General features: G+C 47.9%; 1 long non-coding RNA gene across 1 annotated transcript in view; it reads left to right on the top strand.

Moving 5' to 3' along the window:
- Positions 1-6,981, top strand: part of LOC142244320 (uncharacterized) — a 57,402-nt gene extending 50,421 nt beyond the window's left edge. The window contains exon 4 of the long non-coding RNA XR_012724505.1: positions 6,883-6,981. This is a non-coding gene — a long non-coding RNA (uncharacterized LOC142244320). The remainder of the gene's footprint in view (positions 1-6,882) is intronic.
- Positions 6,982-17,625: the final 10,644 nt, after the last annotated feature.

Raw genomic sequence — 17,625 nt, 5'->3', positions numbered from 1 at the left:
ATGGAATACAACCCGAATTTGGGGTGCACGGTAAAGTGGGGGTCAGCCACCGACCAATTCAATGAAGAAAAAACAAGATAGTGTTGCTTTAATATGGTTCTGCTTTTAATGAATTTAGGAGGCCGCATGGCACAATGTAAATATTAAATATAGAGTAGGACCCCCCTATCGAGATTTACTGTGACGTGGCAGAGGGGCTCAAAAAATTGATCAATTTTCTAAAAATCTCATTTTGCATTATAGTACAGATGGAATAATATGTGAATTTTCACTTTTAATTATTTGCATGCCATTCTCAAGCAGTGCTGGCTCCCCCCTTTTCTGTTGTCTGTCACTCTGTCTTTGTCTGTCTCTCTCTGTGTCTGTCTGTCAGTCTCTTTCCCTGCCTGTCTCATTCTAGCTCTGTCTTTCTCCGTCTGTCTCTTTCTCCGTCTGTCTCTTTCCCTGCCTGTCTGCCTTTTTCCCTTTCTACCTCTGTCTGTCTGTCTCTTTCCCCGTGTGTCTTTCTGTCTGTCTTTCGGTCTATCTGGCTTTTTTTTCCTATCTGTCTGTCTGCTTGTCTCTGTCTCTTTCCCTGTCTGTGCCTATGTCTGTCTGTCTGTTTCTGTCTCTCTATCCGTCTCCCCACCGACATCTTATTACCTCACACAGAAGCTTCTTATACTAACACTTTCCTTCCTATAGCAACCAATCAGAGCTGTTAATAGGCTGTAGGTCGCAGTTCCATTCACTTTACTAGAGGCAGGTGTTTTGGAGAGTAACTGTAAAGCGCGGGGTTAAATTTTCCTGTCAAAACATAGTCTATGACGTGCCCTGAGTCACATGAAGCATCTATGCAAAATTTTGATTGTAAATGCGACGGTGCGGATTCCTTTAGCGGACATATACACATACATACACACACACACACATATATATATATACTAGAAGGTGGCCCGATTCTACGCATCGGGTATTCTAGAATTTACGTATTGTGTAGTTCATGTATGATTTTTGTTATATATATGTGCAGTATGTGCGTATATTTGTGTGTGCAGCGTTGTCTGTGTGTGGGTGTCTGTGTAGGGCAGTTGTTTGTGGTTTCCAGTGTGTGTGTGTGGTGTGTTGTGCAGTGCGCGCGCGCGCGTGTGTGTGTGTGTTGGGGGGAGGTGTGCACTCTCCATCGTGCTCCATCCCCTATGCTGCGCACCCCCCATCGTGCTACATCTCCCATCCTGCGCACTCCCAAACGTGCTCCATCCGCCATGCTGCGCACTCCCAAACGTGCTCCATCCGCCATGCTGCGCACTCCCCATCGTGCTCCATTCCCCATGCTGCGCACTCCCCATCGTGCTCCATCCGCCACGCTGCGCACTCCCGATCGTGCTCCATCTCCCATGCTGCGCACTCCTAAACGTGCTCCATCCGCTATGCTGCGCACTCCCAAACATGCTCCATCCGCCATACTCCGCACTCGCCATCGTGCTGCATCCGCCATGCTGCGCACTCCCAAACGTGCTCCATCCGCCATGCTGCGCACTCCCAAACGTGCTCCATCCGCTATGCTGCGCACTCCGAAACGTACTCCATCCGCCATGCTGCGCACTCCCAAACGTGCTCCATCCGCCATGCTGCGCATTACCAAACGTGCTCCATCCGCCATGCTGCGCCAGCATCAGCTTCTCTACCCGCATCATCAGCCTCTCTGCCCGCAGCATCAGCCTCTCTCCTCCCAGCATCAGCGTCTCTGTCCCTAGCATCAGGCTCTCTCCTTCCAGCCTCCCTCAGCATCAGCCTCCCTTTCCCAGCCTTCCCAAGGATCAGCCTCTCTCCTCTCAGCCTCCTTCCTCCCAGCCTCCCTCAGCATCAGCCTTCCTTTCCCAGTCTCCCCCAGCATCAGCTTCCCCAAGCATCAGCCTCTACCAGCATCAGCCTCTGTTCTTCCAGCCTCCTCCAGCATCAGCTTCCCTAAGCATCAGCCTCCCTCGTCCCAGCCTCCCTCAGCATCAGCCTCTCTCCTTCCAGCCTCCCTCAGCATCAGCCTCCTCTCCCCAGCCTTCCCTAGGATCAGCCTCTCTCCTCCCAGCCTCCTTCTTCCCAGCCTTCCGATCCCAGCCTCCTTCAGCATCAGCATTTCCCTCTTCCCCATGATCAGCCTCTCTGCTCCCAGCCTCCTCCAGCACGCCCTGCTCCTCTGCCGACACTCACACACCCGATCGCATGCACTCACACACACACCCGATCGCATCCACTCACACACACACCCGATCGCATCCACTCACACACACACCCGATCGCATCCACTCACACACACACCCGATCGCATCCACTCACACACACCCGATCGCATCCACTCACACACACACCCGATCGCATCCACTCACACACACACCCGATCGCATCCACTCACACACACACCCGATCGCATCCACTCACACACACCCGATCGCATCCACTCACACACACAGACACTGACGATATCGCACTTACGCGCTCATACTCACAACATCCGGGGATATCACATGCTTCTGGCCATGTGATCCTCCGTCAGGTCCTGGAAGATCACAACAGCACATTTTCGCCGCCGAGAAGCAAGCGATATCCCAGGATGTCGTGAGTATGTGGATGCGATGTGAGGTGTGTGTGAGGTGTGTATGAGAGTGAGTGTGAGTGTGATCTGATGTGTGTGTATGTTTGTGTGTGTGCGTGTGGACCTTCCGGCGCAGCAGGACCTTGATGGGCTTGTAACCATGCGAGCATGGTTACCAACGTATCCACACCACTCCCACCACTGCCGTGGGAGCGGGGGCCGGGGGAGGGGGAGGGAGTACAGTACTCACCTCCGTGACAGCGCTTGTAACCATGCGAGTATCCACACCACCCCTTTGGGAGCGGGGGCCGGGGGGGGGGGGGGGGTTGGGGGGGGATAGGGAGTACCGTACTCACCTCCGTGACAGCCGTGTCAGTTAGAGAAATGCGCGGGGGGAGGGAGGGGGTGGGACCAGAGCTAACGTGCATTGCGTGAGGGGGGCGGGGCGTGGCGTGGCTGAATTGCCAATGCCTGCAGGGTGCCGGGGCGAGAGGCCAATCTGTGGGGGGGGCGGAGCCTGGGCGAGCGGCTGGCCAATCCGTGTGGGGGCGCAGCCTTGGCGAGCGGCCAATCCGTGTGGGGGGGCGGGGCCATGGCGAGCCCAGCGGCCAATCAGCTTTGTGTCACCGTAAGGACACAATTTTGGAGCATGACAGACAGACAGACAGATAGACAGACAGACAGACAGACAGAATAAGGCAATTATATATATAGATACACACACACATATACACTCAGCTTTATATATTAGACTAGCTGTAGTACCCGGCGTTGCCCGGGATAGTAACGGTCCCTCTGTCCCTCTCCCCGTCTGTCCCTCTCCCCGTCTGTCCCTCTCCCCGTCTGTCCCTCTCCCCGTCTCTTTCCCCGTCTGTCTTTGTCTGTCTCTTTCCCCGTCTGTCTTTGTCTGTCTCTTTCCCAGTCTGTCTTTGTCTGTCTTTCCCCGTCTATCTTTGTCTGTCTCTTTACCCGTCTGTCTTTCTGTCTGTCTGGCTTTTTTTCCCCTATCTGTCTTTGTCTCTTTTTCTGTGTGCCTCTTTGTCTGTCTGTCAGTCTGTCTCTCTCTATCCGTCTCTCCACCGATATCATATTACCTCACACATAAGCTTGTTATACTATGAATATTCTTTGTTCCTATAGCAATCAATCATAGATCCTATTAATAGCCTGTAGCTTGTAGCTCCATTCACTTTAATGGAGGCATGTTTGATGGAGAGTAACTGTAAAGCCCAGGATTACATTTTCTTGTCAAAACAGTCTATAAAGTTCCCCGAGTCACATGAGGCGTCTGTGTAAGATTTTGTGATTGTAAATGCAACTGTGCGGATTCCTTTAGCGGACACACACACACACACACACACACACACACACACACTTATAGACAAAAAAAAGTTTTTGCATGGCTGTATTCTGAGAGCTTTAACTTAATTTTTCGCTCATGGAGCTGTATGGCGGCTTGTTTTTTGTGGGACAAGATGACGTTTTCAGCTGTACCATTTTTATGTATAACTTTTTGATCGTGTTTTATTCCAATTTTTGTCAGCAGTTTAATGAAAAGACAGTTTTTGCTACTTTTTTTATGGTTAACGGTTGGGTTAACTACTGTGATGGTTTTATAGATCGGCTTCTTATGGACTCGGTGATACCAAATATGTGCACTTTTTGTTTATTTTTTTACACAAATAACACTATTGGAATATTTTTTTGTTCTTTATTTTATGATTTTTGTTAAAACAATTTTACTTTTTTTTTGTTTTTTTTGTTTTTTTTTACTTTTTAATTTAGTCCTTCAACGAGACATTACCCTATAGTGCTTTGATTGCCGATACATTGTACTGTAATGCTCGATCACTGCAGTACAGTGTAGCTGCCAGAGCTGCGCTGTGAAAGCCTGAGTAATCGTTCTGGAGCCATGATCCCTCAGGCTTCCTGTAGTAAGGTGACCTGGAAGTCCTACCATGATGACGATCAGACCCTCGCAATTACATCACGGAGGGCCCGATTGGAGGGGAGAAGGAGCATGATCCCTCTGCCAAATCCCAAAGTGCCGCATTCCATATCAAGTCCAGCATTTAGAGGGTTAAACAGCCAGGGACAGTGTGGAGACCGTCCCTGGCTGTGAGGGCTGGAGATCAGCTGTCAGAAAAGCAAGAGTCCCCAGCGGTAATCGCGCTGGGTACAGCGCTAATACCCCCACACAATTGCTAGATGTACATATACATCGGTGGTCGGTAAGTATATTTAGCTTTGTAAGACGCACTTTTTTTTTTCCTCAAAATTGAGTGGAAAATAGGGGTGCGTCTTAAAAACTGAATCTAGTTTACCGAGGAGCGGTGGAGCGGAGTCACAGGAGGCTGGGGCCGCTGCTGTCGCCGGGGGGGGGAGTGCTGCAGCGGTGGAGCAGAGTCGCAGGAGGCTTGCGCCACCACTGTCACCTGCTTCCTGCAGCGGTGGCTTTGCTGTAGGCCCGTAGCTGGAGTGTCAGGGTGGCTGGCTTAAGGAGGGTACCATGGATCTGCTGGCAAATAACTGTGGAGGCGGGCGCCACAGGTCTGAGAACCGAGATCTCTATCTGCGCCTGCACTGCCTTCGACTTGATGGACTTCAGGAAAATGGGTGCGGAAGCCTCTGCATCCATTTTCCTGTAGTCCATCAAGTCGGAAGCAGCGCAGGCGCAGATAGAGATCGCAAAGGGCTCAGATTTTGTTCTCCTCAGCAGGTGGAGACTATTTTTAAGATAGAGGAGAAAGAGAAGAGCGATCCTTCTCCTCCTCCTCTGCAGGGCTGGATGCTGATTGCTGCAGAGCTGCCTCCACCAATCAGTGATCTGACCCTGACAAAATTATCAGTTGAATAAAGGGTCCTTAATAGGTGAAAAAATACACTGAAGGGGAACACAATCCCCATCATCAGCCTTCAGAATGTATTGTATCAATGGGTGTATTCTGAAGGATGATGGGGGGCTGTAGTCATATTTAGTATAAACACTCCAGGGAGGGACTGTAATGTAGTGGCTAAAGTGTTGTAAATGTGACTACCACCCTTCTCTTCTTTCAGAATACACCCAGTACATGGGTGTATTCCTAAGGATGAGGGGGCTGGTAGTCCCAGATCCCCAAAACCGTGCGTCATCTACAGATCCTCAATTATCCCACAAGCTTCCCCTCATGTTATACACAAACATGGTTCATGTTACTTACAATGCTGCTAAGTCTATATTGTTAAAATAATGTTTATAATTTTATTAAAATGTTTTAGTGCACTATTTGGCTCATATTTTTTTTCTTTATTAAATTTTCCTCCTCTAAAACTTAGGTGTGTCTTATAATCAGGTGCATCTTATAAAGCGAAAAATACGCTACCTCAGATCTAAAATGTACCACTACGTCCAAGGTTGGGAAGGGATTAAAGGGAACCGAACATCAGCATTTTCCTATATAAGGTGCAGCCAGTGCAGTACTGGCACTATCAGGCACAGTGTGTACATACCATTAGTGGGCAGCTCGGGTGTTTAGGCTGTGAAATTCAACTTTATAAAGTTTGAAAATTCATGCACTTTTTGATTGACGTGTGCACCTTTGCTGCTAATGTCCGGGCGGGTTATGCACGTGGATTCCCGCCCCCCCCCCGCCGCCTGTTCCTCCCTCTCACTGGCCGTATGTAAATTTCTAATCTTCAGTTACACGGCGTCGGAGTTAGCGCCTGCGCATAGCGCTCATCTCCGGCGCCATGTTTCTGAACCCCACAGTATTATGGTACATGAGAGAGCGGCGCATGCGCCCTCGCTTCTTCAGATCTGTTGTGACCGCGGGAGCGCGTCTGGAGGGCGCCCTCTCATGCACCATAATACTGTGGGCTTCAGAAACATGGCGCCGGAGATGAGCGCTATGTGCAGGCGCTAAATCCGACGCCGTGTAACTGAAGATTTGAAATTTACATACGGGCAGAGGGAGGGAGGAGCAGGGGGCGGGGATACACGTGCATAACCCGCCCGGATATTAGCAGCGAGGTGCACACGTCAATCAAAAAGTGCATGAATTTTCAAACTTTATAAAGTTGAATTTCACAGCCTAAACACCCGAGCTGCCCACTAATGGTATGTACACACTGTGCCTGATAGTGCCAGTACTGCACTGGCTGCACCTTATATAGGAAAATGCTGATGTTTGGTTCCCTTTAAATAAAAAAAATATTATGCTCTGCAGATAGCACCTGTGGTTTTTTTTGAATGCTACTGTTTTGCAGTGTTTTTGGTTTTGTCTTCAAAATTTTTTTTGTATCTAATTGGTTTTCTTTTTTGCTTCTCTGTGCAGGATATCAAGAATCGATGGAGGTCCGTGAGGGACTGAGATGAGATGTTCTTAGCCAAGATGGAAAGAAGTGTCACTCTTCTGAGCTGCATTTCTTTGTGTCCAGCCGGGAGCTCTATTAGTAAGCAGATTTTGTTATTTTTTTATCTTTTCTTAATTTAAAATACTTTTACATTTTTATTTTATTTTTTACTTACCACAGTGCTCTGATCGCAGATACACTGTACTGCAATGCAATGCTCAATCACTGCAGTACAGTGCAGAGTGATAACCCAGGAAAATTAGGTACAACTAGATGTCACAAAGGGAAAGGAGATAAGAAATGGAGCACCCAGTGGCATATAAGAAAACCCACCTGTCAGAAAAAAACTCCCCTTTACCTTTTAAGAAATATTTAAGATTAAAATGACCTTTAGTTTTCGTATCACCCCTTTAACATCTGACACCTTATTTTTTTACCTGTTCTTAAATGCTGCTGATCCTTTCAATCTTGTGGGGATTTTTTTCTTAATTTTAGACAAGATAAAAAAATGACAGATTTATAACAAGTACAGTCCTGCTCATCATTATTTTCACCCATGAAGTTTAAGTACATAATGTGGAATAGTTACTGAAAAAATAAATGAAGTGAAACTGCTTTTTTTTGTATAGAGCACTCGTGTGAAATACAAAAGAGCAAATGATAAACAACAATTTTAAACAAAAAACAATGGGAGGGCAAAATAGAAAAACCTAAAGCTGCTGTGACGCTGGGATTGGCACCCTTTACATTAAATAAGTATAGAAACACATTTTTACTTGCTTGTGGAAAATCACAAATGAGAATTAATTGTGATAATTTTTTGGTGCCCATGGGACATGAATTATCCAATAAATGATTACTTCACAGTTTTAAAAAGCCACATGGTAGCCCCTATTACTTTTGTCACAATGGTGAAGAGAAAGGAGCTGTCTAAAGACATCAAAACTGCTTTTATTAGTAAACACAAGACTTCCAAAGTGTATAAGGCCACCTCCAAAGACCTTGGTATCCCAGTTTCAACAGTGCACAATGTTATTAAGAAGTTTGCCAAGCATGCAACCATCAAGAACTTCCCTGGACGTGGGGGAGTGAGGAAAATTGACAAGAGCTATCTTCGAAGTTTGGTGTAAAAAAAAACAAAAAAAAAACCAAACACACTCCATGAAACATCCAAAGACCTGTAGACCAACCTGGAACAGTCTGAGGTCATGGTTTCAACAAGTACCATACACCGTACACTAAACTAAGGAGAGGGCAAAGGCCAAGGAAAATAACATTACTGAACAAAAGACATAAAAAGGAACAACTGATCTATGCCAAAGAGTACTGTGATAAAACCACAATCCTCCTGGGAAAATGTTCTGTGGAAAGATGAAATAAAAATAGACCTTTTTGGCAATGCAAAGCAACAATTTGTTTACAGACGGCGTAGTGAAGCTTATAAGGAAAAGAACATCCTGCCAATAGTTAAGCATGGCGGAGGATCCAGAATGTTGTGGGATTTTTTTGCTGCGTCTGCTCCTGGAGAACTTGCCTGTATAACAGGAATCATGAAATTAGAGAATTATCAAGAGATTTTAGAGCAAAATCTCCTACCCAGTGTAAGAAAACTTGGTTTGAGTCGAAGATCATGGGTCTTCAAGCAAGACAAAACCCCAAAGCACACATTCAAAAGTACACAGGAATGGTTGAAAAAGAATATATGAACTATTTTAAAATGGACAGCAATGAGCCCTGACCTAAATCCCATTGAAAATCTTTCAGGTGAGCTGAAATCTGCCATTGGGAAAAAAAAACCCTGCAAACATTCAAAAGCTTGAACAAACAGCAACAGGAGAGTGGAAGAAAATACCAGGTAACAAGTGCGAGAAGCTTATAGATGGCTACAAGAAACGTTTGGAGGCTGTCATCAATGCCAGAGGGTGTACAACCAAGTATTAAAGAGGGGTGCCTTTTTTGAAGCACATGCTGTTTATTTGGTGTCTTCTTTGAAATTGCCACATGTAAGTAGACAATGTTTTATTATTGTATTACTTTGGACCACTAATTAAAAAGTCCTGAGTATATACATATATGTATATTTCCATTTTTTTCTGAAGATATTACAATCTATGAAAAAGATGGAGTGCCAGTAAAGGTGAGCAGCACTGTAACAGGTTTATGTCATGTGCTTGCCATGCTCTTTAGTGCTGCACCTCTTAATGTGGGCCATTTTCTGTGCAGCTTGCAGTGATCCTTGATATTTCATGTATGATTTTTAACTCTCTTGTTAGTACATCACATTTTTTTTTCCTTTTTGCTTTCCTGAACTGAAGGCAACATATCTCCAAGGAATTCTGATCTCTTTGCAAATGAAGAGCAGCTGCAGGCCGGGAAGACTGACCCTCAGCATCCTCCTCGACTTCAGAATCCACATGTAGGGGAAGACCAGGAACAAGCATGGCCACCGACGGCCGAGCAACCTGTCCACCAAGAAGCTCAGAAAAAGAGGCGATGGCCCTGCAACTTATGTTTTTGCTTTTTAAATGTGGTTTATACTTTTGCTAATTTGTAATTTTCTTGGTCAATACAACTAAAGTTTTGAATGATAATTGTCTGGACTTGAGTCTTGTTTTATATTACTCCTTGAACAAAATCTCCCATATGAGTTTGGCTTTGGTGACAAAAGACTTTACCAATCCTGCATTTTTGGAGCAGGTTGGAGAAGGACTTTCTGGATGTTAAGTCGTCCGTAGTCTATAGGTGCCCATATAATAGTTGGCTTGAATGTGATTCCTGTATTTTTCTGACTATAAGGTGCACTTTTTAGTAAAGCTTACACCTATGATACAGGACGAAAGTGTTACTGTGCAATGTATGTGTATACTATATACACAGCTTCACAGTATATACTCCATTATAGTCCACGTATTAGTACAATAGATTGTATAGCTGTGAATGCCCGCTGTTATTTTCCATATACATTATTTCCATGTATGTTCCTATTACGAATGTGTGCGGGGGAAAAATATATATATACATATATATATATATATATATATATATATATATATATATATATATATACTGTATATACACTGTGTGTGTGTGTGTGTGTGTGTGTGTGTGTGTGTGTGTATATATATATATATATATATATATATATATACAGTTAGGTCCAGAAACATTTGGACAGTGACACAATTTTCGCGAGTTGGGCTCTGCATGCCACCACATTGGATTTGAAATGAAACCTCTACAACAGAATTCAAGTGCAGATTGTAACGTTTAATTTGAAGGTTTGAACAAAAATATCTGATAGAAATTGTAGGAATTGTACACATTTCTTTACAAACACTCCACATTTCTTTGTCGCTCCATTGGGAGACCCAGACAATCGGGTGTATAGCTCATGCCTCCGGAGGCCACACAAAGTATTACACTAAAAGTGTAAAGCCCCTCCCCTTCTGCCTATACACCCCCCCGTGCATCACGGGTTCCTCAGTTTACATGCTTTGTGCGAAGGAGGTCAGACATCCACGCATTAGCTCCACAGCTTGGTCAGCAGCAGCTGCTGACTATGTCGGATGGAAGAAAAGAGGGCCCATAACAGGGCCCCCAGCATGCTCCCTTCTCACCCCACTCTTGTCGGCGGTGTTGTTAAGGTTGAGGTACCCATTGCGGGTACGGAGGCTGGAGCCCACATGCTGTTTTCCTTCCCCATCCCTTGATGGGCTCTGGGGAAGTGGGATCCTAATTCGGTCTCCAGACACTGAGACCGTGCTACATCCACAGCACCTGGGGTATCTGCTGGACAAGGAGCCGAGTATCGTCAGGGACACTGCTGCTTTGAGGTACTCTGTGTCCCCGTGGGGACCGCGCACAGAATCACTCCAGCATTGCTGGGTGTGTTAGTGCACCGGGGACCGCGGCGCTGACCGCGTTTGTGTCATCGCACACTACAGCGTGCTGGTGTGCTTGGTTTACTAGAGACTACCGCCTGACCGCGCGCTGCCATTGCAACACGGCAGCGCGCCTGGGATTGTTTGTACGCCGAGGACTTCCGCGCAGACCGAGCTTATACGCCGGCCGCGCTTATAACTTGAGTCCCCGGCTTTTCAGGCCTAGTCTCGGTCTTTTCCCGCCCCCAGGCCTGTCAGTCAGGGGAAGGGAAAGATGTTGTGCAGAACGTCAGCACTGAGGGCTGGAGCGTGCTTTGCATACTCCACCCCCCTCACTGTGCACAGTGGGGCACCAGACTCCCGCACTTTTTCGGGCACGCCCACGGCCTCCTCCTCTCCTCAGGACGCCGGCAGCCATTCCGGTCAGCTCTTCTGACGCTGGAGAGGGGAGACAAGCTCTGGGAGACCCAGGCAGCGTTTCTGGTGACCACACAACCGCTTGAGCGGTCGGTAAGCAGCACCTATGGTGCTGGCCCCACTAGTGCAGTAGTGTACATATAGATTATATCCTTATATGCTATACTTTACACTGTATGGTGCACGATTGATTTTTGGCTATATACCCTCCGGGATTGCTCAGAGGACACAACAGCATGTCGTCCACAAGAAGCAATGGTGCCAAAGCACAGATTTACTATGCTGCCTGTGCAGCATGTACGGCTATACTGCCGGCAGGTTCCACTGACCCTCATTGTGTGCAATGCTCGGCCCCTGTGGCACTTGCTCAGCCGGAGCCTCTGCGAAGGGGGGCCCAGGGGGAACCACCAGCTAACACTGTCCATGTGACGGGGACAGAGTTTGCAGTTTTTACTGATAGACTTTCTGAGACTATGGCTAAGATATTAGAAGCTTTGCAGTCCAGACCGGTATCTCAGACCATGGGCACTGTGGAATCACTGCACCATGGTCCACCTCAGTTGGAGCAACAATGTCCTCCCGGGGTGTCTCATAGGTCCCAGGGTGAGGTCTCTGACACGGACCGCAGCCCCAGACCGCCTAAGCGAGCTCGCTGCGAAACTCCCTCGACATCATCACATTGTTCACGGTCTCAGCAGGACTCTCTGTATGATGAAGCGGAGGTAGCTGATCAGGATTCTGATCCTGAGGCCGCTCTCAACCTAGATACACCTGATGGGGACGCCATAGTGAATGATCTTATCGCGTCCATCAATCAAATGTTGGATATTTCTCCCTCAGGTCCTCCAGTGGAGGAGTCAGTTTCTCAGCAGGAGAAATTCCGTTTTAGGTTTCCCAAGCGTACCACGAGTATGTTTCTGGACCACTCTGACTTCAGAGACGCAGTCCAGAAACACCGAGCTTGTCCTGATAAGCGTTTTTCCAAGCGCCTTAAGGATACACGTTATCCATTTCCCCCTGACGTTGTCAAGGGCTGGACTCAGTGTCCCAAGGTGGATCCCCCAATCTCCAGACTGGCGGCTAGATCCATAGTCGCAGTGGAAGATGGGGCTTCACTCAAGGATGCTACTGACAGGCAGATGGAGCTCTGGTTGAAATCCATCTTTGAAGCCATCGGCGCATCTTTTGCCCCAGCATTTGCAGCAGTATGGGCACTCCAAGCTATCTCAGCGGGTCAAGCGCAGATTGACGCAATCACACGTACGTCTGCGCCGCAAGTGGCGTCCATAACCACTCAGACGACGGCATTTGCGTCCTACGCTATTAATGCCATCCTGGACTCTGCGAGCCGTACGGCGGTTGCAGCCGACAATTCGGTGGCAGTCCGCAGGGCCTTGTCGCTACGGGAATGGAAGGCAGATTCTGCTTCCAAAAAGTGCTTAACCAGTTTGCCATTTTCTGGTGACCGTTTGTTTGGTGAGCGATTGGATGAAATAATCAAGCAATCCAAGGGAAAGGATACATCCTTACCCCAGGCCAAACCAAACATACCCCAACAGAGGAGGGGACAGTCGAGGTTTCGGTCCTTTCGGGGCGCGGGCAGGTCACAAGTCTCCTCGTCCAAAAGGCCTCAGACCGCCATGAATCGGATTTTGTCTGATCCTTCTAAGTCACGTCCTAAAAAGACCGCTGGAGGTGCCGCTACCAAAGCGGCCTCCTCATGACTTTCAGTCTCCTCACGCCGCATCCTCGGTCGGTGGCAGGCTCTCCCGCTTTTGCGACACCTGGCTGCCACAGGTAAAAGACCGTTGGGTGAGAGACATTCTGTCTCACGGTTACAGGATAGAGTTCAGCTCTCGTCCTCCGACTCGATTCTTCAGAACATCTCCGCCTCCCGAGCGAGCCGATGCTCTTCTGCAGGCGGTGGACACTCTAAAGGCGGAAGGAGTGGTGATCCCGGTTCCTCTTCAGCAACAGGGTCACGGTTTTTACTCAAACCTGTTTGTGGTTCCAAAGAAAGACGGGTCCTTCCGTCCTGTCCTGGACCTAAAACTGCTCAACAAACACGTAAAGACCAGGCGGTTCCGGATGGAATCCCTTCGCTCCGTCATCGCCTCAATGTCCCAGGGAGACTTCCTTGCATCGGTCGATATCAAAGATGCGTATCTTCACGTACCGATTGCTCCAGAGCATCAGCGCTTCCTGCGTTTCGCCATAGCAGACGAACACCTTCAGTTCGTGGCACTGCCGTTCGGCCTGGCGACAGCCCCACGGGTTTTCACCAAGGTCATGGCTACAGTAGTGGCGGTCCTTCACTCTCAGGGACACTCGGTGATTCCTTACTTAGACGATCTCCTAGTCAAGGCACCCTCTCAAGAGGCATGCCAACACAGCCTCAATGCTACTCTAGAGACTCTCCAGAGTTTCGTTTGGATCATCAATTTTCCAAAGTCAAATCTGACTCCGGCCCAATCACTGACATATCTTGGCATGGAGTTTCATACTCTCTCAGCGATAGTGAAGCTTCCGCTGGACAAACAGCGTTCACTGCAGACAGGGGTGCAATCTCTCCTTCTAGGTCAGTCACACCCCCTGAGACGCCTCATGCACTTCCTAGGGAAGATGGTAGCAGCAATGGAGGCAGTTCCTTTTGCGCAGTTTCATATGCGCCCACTTCAATGGGACATTCGCCGCAAATGGGACAGGAAGTCGACGTCCCTCGACAGGAACGTCTCCCTCTCCCAAGCAGCCAAAGCTTCCCTTCGGTGGTGGTTTCTTCCCACTTCATTGTCGAAGGGGAAATCCTTCCTACCCCCATCCTAGGCGGTGGTCACGACGGACGCGAGTCTGTCAGGGTGGGGAGCAGTCTTTCTCCACCACAGGGCTCAGGGTACGTGGACTCAGCAGGAGTCCTCCCTTCAGATCAATGTTCTGGAGATCAGGGCAGTGTATCTTGCCCTAAAAGCGTTCCAGCAGTGGCTGGAAGGCAAGCAGATCCGAATTCAGTCGGACAACTCCACAGCGGTGGCTTACATCAACCACCAAGGCGGCACACGCAGTCGTCAGGCTTTCCAGGAAGTTCAGCGGATTCTGATGTGGGTGGAAGCCACGGCCTCCACCATATCCGCAGTTCACATCCCGGGCGTAGAAAACTGGGAAGCAGATTTTCTCAGTCGCCAGGGCATGGACGCCTTTGTTCAAGATTGGTCGCAGTTTCAACTCCCTTATGTGTTCCCACCTCTGGCACTGTTGCCCAGAGTGATACGCAAGATCAGGTCAGACTGCCGCCACGCCATTCTCGTCGCTCCAGACTGGCCAAGGAGGTCGTGGTACCCGGATCTGTGGCATCTCACGGTGGGCCAACCGTGGGCACTGCCAGACCGTCCAGACTTGCTGTCTCAAGGGCCGTTTTTCCATCTGAATTCTGCGGCCCTCAACCTGACTGTGTGGCCATTGAGTCCTGGATCCTAGCGTCTTCAGGGTTATCTCAAGAGGTCATTGCCACTATGAGACAGGCCAGGAAACCAACGTCTGCCAAGATCTACCACAGGACGTGGAAGATATTCCTTTCTTGGTGCTCTGATCAGGGATTTTCTCCCTGGCCATTTGCATTGCCCACGTTTCTTTCCTTTCTTCAATCAGGATTGGAAAAAGGTTTGTCGCTCGGCTCCCTTAAGGGACAAGTCTCAGCGCTCTCTGTGTTCTTTCAGAAGCGTCTTGCCAGGCTTTCTCAGGTACGCACGTTCCTGCAGGGGGTTTGTCACATAGTTCCTCCTTACAGGCGGCTGTTAGAACCCTGGGATCTGAACAGGGTTCTGCTGGCCCTTCAGAAGGCACCCTTTGAACCTTTGAAAGATATTTCTCTTTCTCGCCTTTCGCAGAAAGTGGTCTTCCTAGTAGCAGTCACCTCACTTCGGAGAGTGTCTGAGCTAGCAGCGCTGTCATGCAAAGCCCCTTTCCTGGTGTTTCACCAGGACAAGGTGGTGCTGCGCCCGGTTCCGGAATTCCTTCCTAAGGTGGTATCCACCTTTCATCTCAATCAGGATATCTCCTTGCCTTCTTTTTGTCCTCATCCAGTTCATCAATGTGAAAGGGATTTGCATTTGTTAGATCTGGTGAGAGCACTCAGAATCTACATTTCCCGTACGGCGCCTCTGCGCCGCTCGGATGCACTCTTTGTCCTTGTCGCTGGTCAGCGTAAGGGGTTACAGGCTTCCAAATCCACCCTGGCTCGGTGGATCAAGGAACCAATTCTTGAAGCCTACCGTTCTTCTGGGCTTCCGGTTCCCTCAGGGCTAAAGGCCCATTCTACCAGAGCCGTCGGTGCGTCCTGGGCTTTACGGCACCATGCGACGGCTCAGCAGGTGTGCCAGGCGGCTACCTGGTCGAGCCTGCACACTTTCACCAAACACTATCAGGTGCATGCCTATGCTTCGGCGGATGCCAGCCTAGGTAGACGAGTCCTTCAGGCGGCGGTTGCTCACCTGTAGGAACGGGCCGTTTTACGGCTCTATTATGAGGTAGTATTTTACCCACCCAGGGACTGCTTTTGGACGTCCCAATTGTCTGGGTCTCCCAATGGAGCGACAAAGAAGAAGGGAATTTTGTTTACTTACCGTAAATTCCTTTTCTTCTAGCTCCAATTGGGAGACCCAGCACCCGCCCTGTTGTTTTTTCGTGTACACATGTTGTTCATGTTGAATGGTTTCAGTTCTCCGAGATTCTTCGGATTGAAGTTACTTTAAACCAATTTATTTGCTTTCCTCCTTCTTGCTTTTGCACTAAAACTGAGGAACCCGTGATGCACGGGGGGGTGTATAGGCAGAAGGGGAGGGGCTTTACACTTTTAGTGTAATACTTTGTGTGGCCTCCGGAGGCATGAGCTATACACCCGATTGTCTGGGTCTCCCAATTGGAGCTAGAAGAAAAGGAATTTACGGTAAGTAAACAAAATTCCCTTCTTTAGGAGGTCAAAAGTAATTGGACAAATAAACCAAACCCAAACAAAATATTTTTATTTTCAATATTTTGTTGCGAATCCTTTGGAGGCAATCACTGCTTTAAGTCTGGAACCCATGGACATCACCAAACGCTGGGTTTCCTCCTTCTTAATGCTTTGCCAGGCCTTTACAGCCGCATCCTTCAGGTCTTGCTTGTTTGTGGGTCTTTCCGTCTTAAGTCTGGATTTGAGCAAGTGAAATGCATGCTCAATTGGGTTAAGATCTGGTGATTGACTTGGCCATTGCAGAATGTTCCACTTTTTTGCACTCATGAACTCCTGGGTTGCTTTGGCTGTATGCTTGGGGTCATTGTCCATCTGTACTATGAAGCGCCATCCGATCAACTTTGCGGCATTTGGCTGAATCTGGGCTGAAAGTATATCCCGGTACACTTCAGAATTCATCCGGCTACTCTTGTCTGCTGTTATGTCATCAATAAACACAAGTGACCCAATGCCATTGAAAGCCATGCATGCCCATGCCATCACGCTGCCTCTACCATGTTTTACAGAGGATGTGGTGTGCCTTGGATCATGTGCCGTTCCCTTTCTTCTCCAAACTTTTTTCTTCCCATCATTCTGGTACAGGTTGATCTTTGTCTCATCTGTCCATAGAATACTTTTCCAGAACTGAGCTGGCTTCATGAGGTGTTTTTCAGCAAATTTAACTCTGGCCTGTCTATTTTTGGAATTGATGAATGGTTTGCATCTAGATATGAACCCTTTGTATTTACTTTCATGGACTCTTCTCTTTACTGTTGACTTAGAGACAGATACACCTACTTCACTGAGAGTGTTCTGGACTTCAGTTGATGTTGTGAACGGGTTCTTCTTCACCAAAGAAAGTATGCGGCGATCATCCACCACTGTTGTCATCCGTGGACGCCCAGGCCTTTTTGAGTTCCCAAGCTCACCAGTCAATTCCTTTTTTCTCAGAATGTACCCGATTGTTGATTTTGCTACTCCAAGCATGTCTGCTATCTCTCTGATGGATTTTTTCTTTTTTTTCAGCCTCAGGATGTTCTGCTTCACCTCAATTGAGAGTTCCTTAGACAGCATGTTGTCTGGTCACAGCAACAGCTTCCAAATGCAAAACCACACACTTGTAATCAACCCCAGACCTTTTAACTATTTCATTGATTACAGGTTAACGAGGGAGACGCCTTCAGAGTTAATTGCAGCCCTTAGAGTCCCTTGTCCAATTACTTTTGGTCCCTTGAAAAAGAGGAGGCTATGCATTACAGAGCTATAATTCCTAAACCCGTTCTCCGATTTGGATGTGAAAACTCTCATATTGCAGCTGGGAGTGTGCACTTTCAGCCCATATTATATATATAATTGTATTTCTGAACATGTTTTTGTAAACAGCTAAAATAACAAAACTTGTGTCACTGTCCAAATATTTCTGGCCCTGACTATATATGTAT

This window comes from Anomaloglossus baeobatrachus, chromosome 6 (assembly GCF_048569485.1).
Source record: "Anomaloglossus baeobatrachus isolate aAnoBae1 chromosome 6, aAnoBae1.hap1, whole genome shotgun sequence".
Lineage (NCBI taxonomy): Eukaryota > Metazoa > Chordata > Amphibia > Anura > Aromobatidae > Anomaloglossus > Anomaloglossus baeobatrachus.
Note: the sequence above shows the minus strand (reverse complement) of the source record. Positions and strands in the feature narration are given on the sequence as shown.